We start from the raw sequence: 15,570 nt of genomic DNA, 5'->3' as shown, positions 1-15,570 counted from the left end.
GATTGCCTGAGCTTAGGAGTTCGAGATCAGCCTGGGCAACATGGTGAAACCCCATCTCTACTAAAATACAACAACAACAAAAAATTAGCCGGGCATGGCGGCGTGTGTCCGTAATCCCAGCTACTTGGGAGGCTGAGGCAGGAGAATTGCTTGAACCCGGGAGGCGTAGGTTGCAGTGAGCCGAGACCGTGCCACTGCACTCCAGCCTGGAGACAGAACGAGACTTCGTCTCAAAAAAATAAATAAATAAATGAAAATAAAGACATACTTTTTATTCAAGCATGCTAGACTGCAAACATGCCTTTAGAATAAAAGTGACAAGATTACGAGTACTTAGAGGGTTCATATTTTTCAAGCTTGAAAGTTAGGGTGTGTGACAAGTTAGGTATTTGACAAGTATTCTAGGGAATGGTGGAAGTGAATATTTAAAATTCAACTATCCCCAGAAAAACCCAATACATGAAATCATTACAAGTATTTTTTAGAATCAGTCAGCAAAGATCATTACTGTACAAACACGTCAAAGTTAAGGTCACTAAGAAAGCACTAACTCCTCTCTTCTGTTAACTAATCACTGTAAAGCAGCCCAACTCTCCTTTCTACCTACCTCAGATTAATATTTCTCTCCATGGACAGATTTCCATGCTCAGGGATAAATAATAGGGGAGAAAAAAAAAACACCACACAGGTGTCAGTAAGTACCAAAAAGCTAAGTAATCAGCACAGGGAGGGAATCCACATATGAGAAAACATTTGACAACTCCTGCCTCCCAAAAGCCATTTAATCTGCTTCATAAACAAAATCTGCTCCATAAACATTACTCTGAGCGAGTGGTTCGATGGATCTCCTACACCAAGTCCTAACCGGGAAACACAATCAACAGAACCGTCCCGACTGTTTCAAGCAATCAGGAAGACCGGGAGAATTATTAGACGCTGACGTCCGCAGGGCCAGGAACTGAGAAAAGGGTAAACAGTATACTCGCAGGTAGGTTGAAAAAAACAAAACAACAACAAAAAAACATATACACACACACACGGAAAATTGGGAAAGAAGTTGGTCGGAAGGTTAGAGAGAGGCGAGGCCGATGTCCGGTTCCGAGAGGACGGCACTGCAGGGGCAGGCAGCGATTAACTGGGCATTTGGATATGCTGGGAGTTATCTGAGAGACCTGACACGAGTACAAGACACAAGAACGCTGATACGTGGCTCAGAGAAGACACGCGGGGGTGGGGCCCGCCCCGCTAAACCCCAGGCTCCCTGAATGAGCTCTCAAAGATCGCAGCCTGAGAAAGTCAAGGGTTCAAGGAGGCCCGTACCGGCGGGGCAACGCCACAACACGGAACGCCGCTGCGCGCGGAACCTCCCGGCCCGAGGCCTCTGGGTTGGCCCTCCAGAAGTCGGAGCAGCCCCTGGGGCTCCCGGCCCCTCCTGGCCCAGCTTCTGTGTCCTCTCTTCTCAACACCCACAGCCTGGGACGGGACCCCTGAAACTGACAGGAAGCTTCCGGTCGAGCGCCCGCGGCAGCGGCGGGGCAAAAGCAGCAATATGCTCTCAGCGCCGGGAGTGACACTCACCGGCCCGAAACCTCGAATGAAACCAGCAGCTCCGGGGGCGGCGGCAGCAGTGGCAGCAGGAACCGAACATCCAAAATGGCGGCTCCCTCGGCCTCACCACCGCTACTGCAGGCGGAGGGATCCTGAGGAAGGAGGGAGTTTTTAACTAACTTCACACACTATTGCGGAAACTTCGCTCCCTGGCCTCCTCTCCTGGTCGTTTCCGTGTCCTCGTACTGCAACTTATCGTGCCTTTTCTCTCGGATTATCCAAGAACTCGGACCCTGCCGAGGACTATTTGCCAAGGAGGAGGTGACTGCTCCTGGCAGAGCGACGCAAAGCGTAGCAAGGGTCGGGGCTGTCACTGATGACGCGAGACGCTGCTGCCGAGTCACCGCTGCGATGAGTCTGAGCGAGAAAGATCCGGCCTACCCCGTAGCGGACGGACATTGGTTCCGCTTGGTGGGGGGGTGGGGGGCCGCTGGGCTACCAGGAAGCGGTGGAGCCACCTGGAGGGGGCGGAGCTAGGTCAGGTAGCCCAGGAAGTGAGAGCAAGCGAGACAGGTGGGGGCGGAGAAGATAGCAGGGCTGAAAAGGTCTTCGTCCACTGGAATCCCGAACTCTTTGCTGTCTCCTTTAAGATTTTTGCTTTCTTTATAACTTAAGGAGCATGTTCCAGGTGGTATTCTATGGTTTTATGGTGTCTTTGCAACATATTTTTTGAAGAGTTAAGAGGATGACTCAAAAGAATGGATTCCACGCCCAGTACCGCGGCTCTTGCACTGCTCAAGTCACTTAAACTCTCCAGGGATTCAGTTTCCTCATATGTAGAAAGAATACTTGGACTCATGTTAGCTGAAACCCTTACAGAATGGGCTTTCGGTCTATGAATCCATGAATTAATGACCAGGGCCAAAGAAAGTCTAACCAGACAGTTCCTAACCTGATAAATAATTACTACATATGACGCGAGTCTTTTCCATGTGAATGTAAAGAGGGCCTGATATCTTGGCCTGTTTAAAGGAAAGGTGACCTACCTAGACTAAAATCCTTCTGCTAGATTGGCAACAAAGTACAATACAACACAGCACCAGGCTGGGTGCCAAAGAGAACAGAACCAGCCACACAAATTTTTTTTTTTTTTTTGAGACAAAGTCTCGCTCTGTTGCCCAGGCTGGAGTGCAGTGGCAGGATCCCGGCTCACTGCAACCTTGCCTCCCGGGGTCAAGCAATTTCTCGTGCTTTAGCCTCCCAAGTAGCTGGGATTACAGACTCCCGCCACCACAGCCAGCTAATATTTGTATTTTTAGTAGAGAGAGGGTTTCACCATGTTGGCCAGGCTGGTCTTGAACTCCTGACCTCAGGTGATCTGCCTGCCTCGGCCTCCCAAAGTGTAGAGATGACAGGTGTGAGCCACCGGCCTGGCCAGAACTAACCACAAATCTTGAGTTTAGGACCTGGGTGTCATAGACAGAAGGTTACACTTTTTTCCTTAGTCATTTTCATGCAGGGATTTCAAAACACTTAACAAAAATTGCTCTAAGTAGGCCGGGCATAGTGGCTGACGCCTGTAATCCCAGCACTTTAGGAGGCTGGGGTGGGCGGATCACCTGAGGTCAGGAGTTCAAGACCAGCCTGGCCAACATGGTGAAACTCCATCTCTACTAAAAATACAAAATTAGCCAGGTATGGTGGCGGGCACCTGTAATCCCAGCTACTTGGAAGGCTGAGACAGGAGAATCGCTTGAACCTGGGAGGCAGAGGTTGCAGTTAGCCGAGCCTGGGCAACAGAGTGAGACCTTGTCTCAAAAAAACAAAAAAAAATTGAACCAAGTAGGCCCATCTGTACAATTTTGTCCCTGAACTATTGGGGCATGCCAAGTGGCTGGAAAGAAAGGAGGCCATGGGTGCGATAATAATTATCATTTTTATTATTAAATATTGATATCACATTGTTCTTAAGGCACTTTCATGTGTATAATCTAATCTGACCCTCTGGACAACCTCCTGAGTCAGGCTAGGCAAGCATAAGTAACTTAGTTTTACAAATAAGGAAAAAGAGGCTTCAAGAAACTAACTTGGGTAAAAGACACATCCTCTCCCCTCCTCCACTGGGGTTCTGCTATAGAGCTATAGAGTGCCTTTTTTTTTTTTTTTTTTTTTTTTTGAGACAGAGTTTCGCTCTTGTTGCCCGAGCTGGAGTGCAATGGTGTGATCTTGGCTCACTGCAGCCTCCGCCTCCCAGGTTCAAGTGATTCTCCTGCCTCAGTCTCCCAAGTAGCTGGGACTACAGGTGCGCGCCACCACACCCAGCTAATTTTTTGTATTTTTAGTAGAAACGGGGTTTCACCATGTTACCCAGGCTGGTCTCGAACTCCTGACCTCAGGTGATTCGCCCACCTCGGCCTCCCAAAGTGCTGGGATTACAGGCATGAGCCACCACACCAGGCCAGAGTGCTATTTTATAAATTAGCATAGGGTACCACAATCTTCCACCTCCCGTACCTACCCACCCACCTACCTACCTACCTACACACACACACCTACACTCTCAGGGTGGATGGAGTCAACCCCCAACAAGTGGTTTAGAGAACAGAATGTTTACAGAATTCAGATCCCCTGCCATGCTGCTACTGTACAGTGCAACCATGGACTACAAGGCTAGTAAATAGTGGAATGAAGCCAAAACACAATTTCCTCTGAGGTATAGCTATGCAGGGAACACAGGCCAAACTTAGTTTGGGGTTTCCACATAAGTAAGAAGTTTGTAAGTTGCAAAGCAGAGTTAGCTAAAGTATTCCGTTTGGAACACCACAAAAAAATGCTTAGAGGTCAAATTTAAATGTGTATCATTGTGAACCACAAAAGAAAAATTAAGCCAGCTACCTAAGGAGGAAAGAGCTTTTTTTTTTTTTTGAGACGGAGTCTCACTCTGTCCCCAGGCTGGAGTGCAGTGGCACGATCTCAACTCACTGCAAGCTCTGCCTCCTCGGTTCACGCCATTCTCTTGCCTCAGCCTCCCGAGTAGCTGGGACTACAGGCGCCCGCCACCACACCTGGCTAATTTTTTGTGTTTTTAGTAGAGACGAGGTTTCACCATGTTAGCCAGGATGGTCTCGATCTCCTGACCTTGTGATCTGCCCGCCTCGGCCTCCCAAAGTACAGGGATTACAGGCATGAGCCACCACGCCTGGCCCCGGAAAGAGCTTTTTTCTACCATGCCAAGTGCAGAGCGTTTAAGAGTTTTAAACATTAAAAACTAAACCCTTTCTCAGTATTTTTTAACTTACATTTCTCTTTTTTTTTGTTTTTGTTTTTGAGACGGAGTCTGTCGCCAGGCTGGAGTGCAGTGGCGTGATCTCAGCTCGCTGTAAGCCCTACCTCCCGGGTTCAAGTGGTTCTCCTGCCTCAGCCTCCCGAGTAGCTGGGACTACAGGCACGTGCCACTACACCCGGCTAATTTTTCTGTTTTTAGTAGAGACGGGGTTTCATCATGTTGGCCAGGCTGGTCTTGATCTCTTGACCTCATGATCTACCCGCCTCAGCCTCCCAAAGTGCTGGGATTACAGACGTGAGCCACCGCGCCCAGCCCATTTATCTTTATTTATAATTACCAAACCCTTCTTCCATGCAACTAAAATTAAAAGCAATTGCCCCAGCTGGGCACAGTGGCTCACGCCTGTAATCCTAGCACTTTGGGAGGCCAAGGTGGGAGGATCACTTGATCCAAGGAGTTTGAGAACAGCCCAGGCAACATAGTGAGACCCTATCTTTCTTCCTTCCTTCTTTCCTTTCTTCCTTCCTTCCTGCCTTCCTGCCTTCCTGCCTTCCTCCCTTCCTCCCTTCCTCCCTTCTTCCCCCCTCCCCGCCCCTCTTTCTTTCTTTCACGGAGTTTCACTCTTGTTGCCCAGGCTGGAGTGCAATGGCACAATCTCGGCTCACTGCAGCCTCCGCTTCCCGGGTTCAAGCCATTCTCCTGCCTCAGCCTCCTGAGTAGCTGGGATTACAGGCATGCGCCACCATGCCCAGCTAATTTTGTATTTTTTAGTAGAGACAGGGTTTCTCCATGTTGGCCAGGCTGGTCTCGAACTCCTGGCTTCAGGTGATCCACCTGCCTCGGCCTCCCAAAGGGCTGAGATTACAGGCATTCGCCACTGTGCCCGGCCTCCTCATCTTTTAAATAAATGAATAAAATAAATAAATAAAAGCAATTGCCCCAATATGTAGCATAGTCACATTATCTTGGAATCTTCGGTTTCCATGGCTAGTGATTTAAGTTTAGAAAGGCTTACTCCCCATCTTCTCAAACATAATCCCTAATTCCAGATAAATAAATTACAGCACATCTATAAAAGGGAATACTATGCTACCAATAAAATGAAAACATTATTATTATAGTATGGTAGACTTTAAAAGGAAATATTATAAAACAATGTTACAAAATGAGCTTGCAAAGTGTATATTGAGCCACCTCAGGCTCCTGAGTAGCTGGGACTACAGGTGCATACCACCATGCCCGCCTAATTTTTTAAAATTTTTTGTAGAGACAGGGTTTTGCCGCGTTACCCAAGCTGGTCTGGAACTCGTGGGCTCATGCGATCCTCCCACTTTGCCCTCCCAAAGTGCTGGAATTACAGGCGTGAGCCACTGCCATTGGCCAAAGATTATTATTTTTATGGGTTTGTTTACTACTCATAACTTACATGCATAGAAAAAAATTGAAGGACAAAACTAAAATTTAAAAATGGCTTTTTTGGGCTGGGCGTGGTGACTCACGCCTGTAATCCCAGCACTTTGGGAGGCCGAGGCAGGCAGATCATGAGGTCAGGAGATCAAGACCATCCTGGCTAACGCAGTGCAACCCCGTCTCTACTAAAAATACAAAAAATTAACCGGGCGTGGTGGCGGGCGCCTGTAGTCCCAGCTACTCGGGAGGCTGAGGCAGGAGAATGGCGTGAACCCAGGAGGCAGAGCTTGCAGTGAGCAGAGATTACACCATTGCACTCCAGCCTGGGAGACAGAGCGAGACTCCATCTTAAACAAAACAAACAACAACAAAAAAATGGCTTTTTTGGATGATGGGATTACAGAGAATTTTTACTTTATGATATTATATTTTGTTTTTGCAACGAGCACACAGTTAAAAAGAAAATTCTCATAAGAAAATGCAGTTTTATGGATTTTTGTTTTTATTTTATTTATCTATTATTTTGAGACAGAGTCTTGCTCTGTTGCCCAGGCTGGAGTACAGTGGCATGATCTCAGCTCACTGCAAACTCTGCCTCCCAGGATCAAGAGATTCTCATGCCTCAGCCTCTCGAGTAGCTGGGATTACAGGTGCCTGCCACCACACTCAGCTAATTTGTGTATTTTTAGTAGAGACGGGGTTTCACCATGTTGGCCAGGCTGGTCTCGAACTCGTGACCTCAGGTGATCTGCCCACCTTCACCTCCTAAAGTGCTGGTATTACAGACGTGAACTACCGTGCCTGGCCAATTTTTGTTTTTAAAACAACAATATCCTGAAAGTGTTAAACAAACTTAGTAAGAGATAATAACTAGGAAAAAAGTTTTGTTTTTTTTTTGAGACAAGGTGTTGCTCTATTGCCCAGGCTGGAGTGCAGTGGCACAATCACAGCTCACTGCAGCCTCGACTTCCCGAGCTCAAGTGATCCTCCCACCTCAGCCTCCTGAGTAGCTGGGACTACAGGTGCATACCACCATACCCAGCTAATTTTTTTTTTTTTTTTTGTAGAGACAGGGTTTTGCTATTTTACCCAAGCTGGTCTGGAATTCTTGGGCTCAAGTGATCCTCCCACCTCACCCTCCCCAAGTGCTGGAATTACAGGCATGAGCCACTGTGCTTGGCCAAAGATTATTATTTTTATGGTTTTGTTTACTACCGAGGACTGCTTCAATTTAACAATGAATAGGCCAGGCACAGTGGTTCACACCTGTAATCCCAACGTGATTACTTTGGGAGGCCGAGGCAGGCAGATCACCTGAGGTCAGGAGTTCAAAACCAGCCTTCCCAATGTGGCAAAACCCCATCTCTACTAAAAATACAAAAATTAGCCAGGCATGGTGGCGTGCACCTGTAATCCCAGCTACTCGGGAGGCTGAGGCAGGAAAATCACTTGAAAATCACAGAAGTCGCAGTTAGCCGAGATCACGCCACTGCACTCCAGCCTGGGCGATAGAGCAAGACTCCATCTCGAAAATAAATAAGTAAATAATAATAACAACAATTTAACAAACAACAACAACAAAAAATAAAACTGAAGAAACATTGGCTAGCAGTCAGACCACTTAGATGCCAGTCTTGGCTAGGTTTAATTCACTTTTTGCCCAGAGCAAGGTGTTAAACATCTCTGAGCCTGTTTACTCAGCTTTCCAATATTTATTTATGTCTTGCCTGTTCCAAAATGGATTTAGAGTGGCTTGTTATGCAGAAGGGATCAGCTACATGAAAGCACTTTGAAAAGCCTGAAGCATCATAAGAATGTAAATACTGAAATTTTTCTGCTGCCTCATCATTCAACTAAAGCATTTACTGACTGCCCTTTATAAGTAACAGTAGTACAGTGTGTCTTACATTTACAAAAGTATTTTCAGGCTGGGCGCAGTGGCTCATGCCTGTAATCCCAGCACTTTGAGAGGCCAAGGTGGGTGGATCACTTGAGGTCAGGAGTTCGAGACCAGCCTGGCCAACATGGCGAAACCTTGTCTCTACTAAAAACACAAAAATTAGCCAGGCGTGTTGGCACACACCGGTAATCCCAGCTACTTGGGAGGCTGAGGCAGAAGAATCTCTTGAACCCGGGAGACAGAGGTTGCAGTGAACCAGAGTCGTACCACTGCCCTCCAGCCTGGGCAACAGAGTAAGACTCTGTCTCAAAAAAAAGAAAAAAAAAGTATTTTCATATACATCCATTCATTTGCTCCTCATACACCATGAATTTGTAAACCACACAGGCATTATAGCATAGTAGTTAAGAGTGTAAGTTTCTAAGGCTACACTACCTGGGCTTAAAACTCTGCTCTTCCTTACTTTACTATGTGACCTGCAACAAGTTACTTAACATCTCTGAACACTTCTGAACCCAGTGTTCCCATCTGAAAAATGAAGCCTATGGTAGCATTGGCATCTTAGGACTGGTGTGATAATTAAATGAGCTGACACACTTAAAGCACTTAGGAAAGTGACTGGCACATAGTAAGGACACAATAAATATTAGCTCACTTTAGGATAAATATTATCATCCTTATTTTAGAGATAAGAAAACAGAGGCTACCTGTAATCTCAGCACTTTGGGAGGCCAAGGCAGGAGGATCACTTGAGCCCAGGAGTTTGAGACCAGCCTGGGTAACATAGTGAGACCCCATCTCTACAAAAAAAAAAAAAAAAAATTTAATTAGGCCAGGCACGCTGGCTCACACTTGTAATCCCAGCACTTTGGGAGGCCAAGGCAGGGGGGATCACCTGAGGTCAAGAGTTTGAGACCAGCCTGGCCAGCATGGTGAAACCTCGTCTCTACTAAAAACACAAAAATTAGCCGGGCATGGTGGCATGCACCAGTAATCCCAGCTACTCAGGAGGCTGAGGCAGGAGAATTGCTTGAACCCGTGAGACAGAGGTTGCAGTGAGCCAAGATCGCGCCACCGCATTCCATCCTAGGTGACAGAGTGAGACGCTGTCTCAAAAAAAAAAAAATTAATTAGTTGGACATCGTGGCATGTGCCTATAGTTCCAGCTACTCAGAAGGCTAAGGCAGGATTTTTTGACACTAGAAAGGTAAGGCTGCAGTGAGCCATGATTGCACCACTGCGCTCTAGTCTGAGTGGCAGAACAGGACTCTGTCTCAAAAAATATATTAAAAAAAGAGAGAGAGAGAAACAAAAGGAGAAGGGGAGGGGAGGAGAGGCTCAGAGAGATTAAATAATCAGTCACACTTTCATACAGTAGAGACCAGACTCAAATCTAGTCCTTCCAACTCTGGATTCGTCTTCTAGCCCATATAGTAATCATTCAAACAGGCTACCTGATTATTTCCCCTAGGCCACACTGTCCTGGGTGCACCAGAATCTGTAATAGACATAACAAAAGAGACTGCCCCTACCCTCCAGATAATTACAATCTCATTGAGGAAAACAAGATTTTTTAAAAATCCACAAATATAAAATAAGCCAGTGATATCATTCAGCAGATAAGTCCTAGTTCAGAAAGAGAAGAAAACGGAGAGGTCGCTGAAGTTCTAGTTCAGAAGGAGCAGAAAAAGGAGAGGTCGCTGGGAACTAGAGCAGTGAAAGATGGCTTTTGGAATACATAGTATCTGGTGGAATCTGGGGTACTAGAGGGGAACTGTCTTGTTTGGGCTTAGGATGCAGTGAGTTTCTTTCTTTCTTTCTTTCTTTTTTTTTTTGAGACAAAAAAAAAGGGTCTCACTATGTTGCCCAGGCTGGAGTGCAGTGGCACAGTCTCGGCTGACTGCAACCTCCGCCTCCTGGATTCAAGTGATTCTCCTGCCTCAGCCTCCTGAGTAGCTAGAACTACAGGGGTGTGCCACTGCACCCAGCTAATTTTTGTATTTTTAGTAGAGATGGGGTTTCATCATGTTGGGCAGGCTGGTCTCGAACTCCTGATCTCGTGATCCTCCAACCTCAGCCTCCCAAAGTGCTAGGATTACAGACTTGAGCCACCTCATCCGGCACAGTGAGTTTCTTAAATGATTCGGTCAGTATCAGCAGCTGAACATGTGACCTTTAGAGCAGATGGGAAAAGCTCTCTCTGAAGAAATGCAGTCAGCATCTTTCACAAGGAACCCTTCCTGCCGCCTCTCCACGTGCCAGAGATCTCAGCCGAGAAATTAGAGTGAAGAGGGGCTCAGCCGTGTAAGAAATACAATGACGTGAGTCAAAGAGGCGGCTCCACTGGCCTGTTTTGTTATCCTTTGAGTCACACGAATCTATAAATAAGACTGAAAGTCAGAGAGAAATTAGTCTGTCTGCTGTTTATGTAATGTTTTCACAAAAAGCATTTTCACAATTCTTTTAAAGCACAGTCCCTAATCACAATGTGTGCTGGCCTGAGACAAGAGTTTAGGAATTCATCTTTCACTTATGACAAAAGCCAGAAAGGATGTAAAAATTAAAATTCCAACAGCCAACTCCATATACTCTTTGACCTCTTACCAAGAGCGTTAGGAACTCTACTATATGTAGAAGAGCAAAGACCAAAGCCCGGAGGATATTAACTTCTGCCAAGCTGCTTCTTTGTTTCAGAATTTTTTTTTTTTTAAAAAGGCAGCCCTAGGCCAGGCGCGGTGGCTCACATCTGTCATCCCAGCGCTTTGGGAAGCCGAGGCAGGTGGATCACCTGAGGTCAGGAGTTCAAGACCAGCCTGGCCCATATGTTGAAACCCTGTCTCTTCTAAAAATACAAAAATTATCCAGGCGTGGTTGCAGGCACCGGTAATCCCAGCTACTTGGGAGGCTGAGCCAGGATAATCACCTGAAGCCAGGAGATGGAGGTTGCAGTGAGCCGAGACTGTACCACTGCACTCCAGCCTGGGCAACAGAGTGAGACTCCATCTCAAAAAAAAAAAAAAAAAAAAAAAAGAGGCAGCCCAAAGTGCCACCTGAGATGCTTTATGTTACAATATTTTCTTAGAGTAGTTTTTCTTGACTTGTAAATTATTCTGTATTATTTTGGCACTTTTGGAGGGAAAAACTTTACCAGGTATGAGACTGCAATCAACTTAAATTCCAAATTGAGGAAATGGTGCCATTCTCCTCTTAGGAATGACAAAACTAAGTACACTAGAAGAGAATGCACCATCTAGAAACAAAGCAGGATTTCTGACCCGTTGTGTTCTACTCAGGTAATTTTATTTCCTTAATATGGACACCATTGAGCCAGAAGCAGTGGCTCATACACGTAGTACCAGCTACTCAGGAGGATGAGGCAGGAAAAAGCCTTGAGCCCAGGAGTTTGAGACCAGCTAGGACAGCATAGTGAAACCTCATCTCGAAAATATATGTATAAATATGGGCACCATCATTTGTCTAGAAAAATCTATAGTAAATTGTTTTGTTTTCCTTTAATTGCAAAGTCTTATACTTGTTCTTCCAAAATCAGTTCTATTAGTTGCTTTAAAATTAGCCTGGGACGTCCAAGAAGTATTAAGACATCTGCAGTAACTGGGGCAGCCAGTCCCTGGTGCCCAACTCAGGGAACAACAAACTCCTTCGCCAAGCTGTCCACACATGCCAGCTGATGGTCTAGGACCCAAGTAGGTGCCAAGAGTGAGGTGTCTTACTTCTAAGGAGAGGCAAGCAGTTTGCTATGCAAGCAGGTCCCTGGCCCTGGACCTAAAGATCTTCTCTCTAACTCCATATTCTTTAAATAAACTTGTCTTTTATGAGGACTGGAAAATCTTACAATGAAGCATTCAAAATGAAACTGATTTTTTTTTTTTTTTTTTTTTTGAGATGGAGTCTCGCTCTGGCGCCCAGGCTGGAGTGCAGTGGTGCAATCTCGGCTCACTGCAACCTCCGCCTCTCTGGTTCAAGCTATTCTCCTGTCTCAGCCTCCTGAGTAGCTGGGATTACAGGCGCACGCCACCACGCCTAGCTAATTTTTTGTATTTTTAGTAGAGACAGGGTTTCACCATGTTGGTCAGGCTGGTCTCCAACTCCTCTCCTCCTGATCTGCCCGCCACAGCCTCCCAAAATGCTGGGATTAGAGGCGTGAGCCACCGCGCCCGGCCCCAAACTGGGTTTTTAAAGAGTCATTGGTTTATAGGTATCACCTTCTCATATGCAAAAGGAGGAATGTAAACTCCCCGGGATACATAAAAGAGAATTCTGAACCAAAAATTTTGCATAACCAATAATTACACCTAAAAATTAATTTGGCTTTTGGGTATGAACCTAAAACGAATCTTAAAAATAAAATATGTTGAAAAGAAAAATGGGGCCGGGCGCGGTGGCTCACGCCTGTAATCCCAGCACTTTGGAGGGCCCAGGCAGGCGGATCACAAGGTCAGGAGATCTACATCATCCTGGCTAACACGGTGAAACCCCGTCTCTACTAAAAATACATAAAATTGGCCGGGTGTGGCCGGGCGCGGTGGCTCACGCCTGTAATACCAGCACTTTGGGAGGCCGAGACGGGCGGATCACGAGGTCAGGAGATTAAGACCATCCTGGCTAACACGGTGAAACCCCGTCTCCACTAAAAATACAAAAAAAAATTAGCCGGGTGTGGTGGCCGACGCCTGTAGTCCCAGCTACTCGGGAGGCTGAGGCAGGAGAATGGCGTGAACCCGGGAGGCAGAACTTGCAGTGAGCGGAGATCGCGCGCAATTGCACTCCAGCCTGGGGGACAGAGGGAGACTCTGTCTCAAAAAAAAAAAAAAATAGAAAGAAAAGAAAAGAAAAAAGAAAAATGGGCCAGGTGTGGTGGCTCATGCCAATAATCCTAACACTTCGGGAGGCTGAGGCGGGAGGATTGCTTGGGTCCAGGAGTTCAAGACCAGCATGGGCAACATGGCGAAACCCGGTCTCTACAAAAAATACTAAAGAAGCTGGGCGCAGTAGCTTATACCTGTAATCCCAGCACTTTGGGAGGCTAAGGTGGGCGGATCACCTGAGGTCAGGAGTTCGAGACCAGCCTGGCCAACATGGTGAAACCCCATCTCTACTAGAAATACAAAAATTAGCCAGGTGTGGTGGCGCATGCCTGTAATCCCAGTTACTCGGGAGGCTGAGGCAGGAGAATCGGTTAAAGTCGGGAGGCAGAGGCTGCAGTGAGCAGAGATCGTGCCATTACACTCCAGCCTGGGCAACAAGAGTGAAACTCCGTCTCAAAAAAAAAAATTCCAGGTGCAGTGGCTCACGCCTGTAATCCAGCACTTTGGGAGGCTGAGGAGGGCGGATCACGAGGTCAGAAGATTGAGACCATCCTGGCTAACACGGTGAAACCCCATCTCTACTAAAAATACAAAAAATTAGCCGGGCGTGTTGGCATGCATCTGTAGTCCCAGCTACTTGGGAGGCTGAGGCAGGAGAATCTCCTGAATCTGGGAGGCAGAGGTTGCAGTGAGCCGAGATAGCGCCACTGCACTCCAGCCTGGGCGACAGAGTGAGATTCCATCTCGAAAGAAGAAAGAAAGAAAGAAAGAGAGAGAGAGAGAGAGAGGAAGGGAGGAAGGAAGGAAGGGAGGGAGGGAGGGAGGGAGGGAGGGAGGAAATTAGCCAGGTGTGTTGATGCCTGCCTGTAGTCCCAGCTACTCAGGAGGCTGAGATGGGAGGATCACCTGAGCTAGGGGAGGTAAAGGCTGCAGTGAGCAGTGTTCGAGCCACTGTACTCCAGCCTGGGCGACAGAGTAAGACCCTGTCTCAAAATAATAATAATAATAAAAACAAACAAAAGCTAGTTATGCAAGAAACCAAAAAATAATAATATTTTGGCCTTCTTTTCTAGCCTCTCCAGTCTCACAGAATCACTAACATTTAGTCCACTAGAAGATAGGAAAAAATGGAAACTAATATTTATTGCACACATACTAAGTGCTAAAGAAATTTATATATATTATTTACTTTTTCTTTTCTTTTTTTCTTGAAAGGGAGTTTCACTTCATTGCCCAGACGGGAATGCAATGCCATAATCATGGCTCACTGCAGCCTCAACCTCCTGGGATCAAGCCATCCTCCCACATTAGCCTCCCAAGGAGCTAGGACTACAGGCGTGCACCACCATGCCCAGCTATTTTTGTTTTTTAATTCTTTTGTAGAGATGGGGTCTCACCATGTTGCCCAAGCTGGTCATGAACTCCTGGACTCAAGCAATTATCTCTCCTTGACCTCCCAAAGTGCTGGGATTATAGGCGTGAGAAACAGTACTTGGACAAAATAAATAGTCTTATAACAACTCAAATATCTTCAGTGAGGCCAGGTGCAGTGGCTCACACCTGTAATCCCAGCAATTTGAGAAGCCAATGTGGGAGGATCACTTGAGGCCAAGAGTTCAGACCAGCCTGGCCAACATGGCGAAACCCCATTTCTACTAAAAATACAAAAAATACCCGGGGGTTGTGGCACACACCTGTAATCCCAGCTGCTTGGGAGGCTGAGGTAGGAGAATCGCTTGAACCTGGGAGGTGGATGTTGCAGTGAGCTGAGATCACACCACTGCACTCCAGCCTGGGCAACGGAACAAGACTCCATCTCAAAACAAACAAACAAACAAACAAACAACAACAACAACAACAACAAAAAATATATATATATATATATCTTCAGTGAATACTAAACAACTCCAACTGCTACCAGCATTCTCTATAATTACCAGGAACCAATGAAGGAAGGAAATCATTCTTCTTCCAGTCATCATTCTGAAAGAAAAAAGATCACTGGTGGGAAGTAGAGGAGGGCAGGTATCTGAAGTCAGGAGTTCCAGACCAGCCTGGCCAACATGGTGAAACCCCATCTCCACTAAAAATACAAACATTAGCTGGGCATGGTGTCGCGCACCTGTAATCCCAGATACTCGGGAGGCAGAGGTTGCAGTAAGCCAAGATTGTGCCACTGCACTTCAGCCTGGGCAACAGAGCGAGACCCTGTCTCAAAAAAAAAAAAAAAAAGAAAAGAAAAGAAAAGAAAAAAGATCACTGGGAAGTAATTGGTTTGAGTTACAAATGCATATTTTGCACATAGTAGCCCTTCAATAAATATCTCTTAAAATGAATAGAAATTTAGTTACCCATTATCACAGTCAAGCTTCCTTCCTGTTTGGGGTGAAGTTTTTTTTTTTTTTTTGAGATGGAGTCTCCCTCTGTCCCCAGGCTGGAGTGCAGTGGCACCACCTTGGCTCACTGCAAGCTCCACCTCCTGGGTTCATGCCATTCTCCTGCCTCAGCCTCCCGAGTAGCTGGGACTACAGGCGCCTGCCACCACACCCGGCTAATTTTGTTTTTGTATTTTTAGTAGAGACGGGGTTTCACCATGTTAG

The 15,570-nt window shown here is 46.4% G+C and overlaps 2 protein-coding genes across 3 annotated transcripts in view; one reads left to right on the top strand and one right to left on the bottom strand.

The window, feature by feature from the left end:
• Positions 1–1,650, bottom strand: part of AP1G1 (adaptor related protein complex 1 subunit gamma 1) — a gene marked incomplete at its 5' end in the record, with an annotated part of 80,010 nt that extends 78,360 nt beyond the window's left edge. The window contains 1 exon segment of the mRNA NM_001133262.1: positions 1,579–1,650.
• The window catches only part of ATXN1L (ataxin 1 like), a 97,989-nt gene that overhangs the window by 47,373 nt on the left and 35,046 nt on the right, over positions 1–15,570 (top strand). The window lies entirely within an intron of this gene.

Source organism: Pongo abelii, chromosome 18 (genome assembly GCF_028885655.2).
Source record: "Pongo abelii isolate AG06213 chromosome 18, NHGRI_mPonAbe1-v2.0_pri, whole genome shotgun sequence".
In the NCBI taxonomy this organism is placed as follows: Eukaryota; Metazoa; Chordata; class Mammalia; order Primates; family Hominidae; genus Pongo; species Pongo abelii.
The sequence above is the reverse complement of the archived record's forward strand: the minus strand, read 5'-3'. Positions and strand labels throughout refer to the sequence as shown.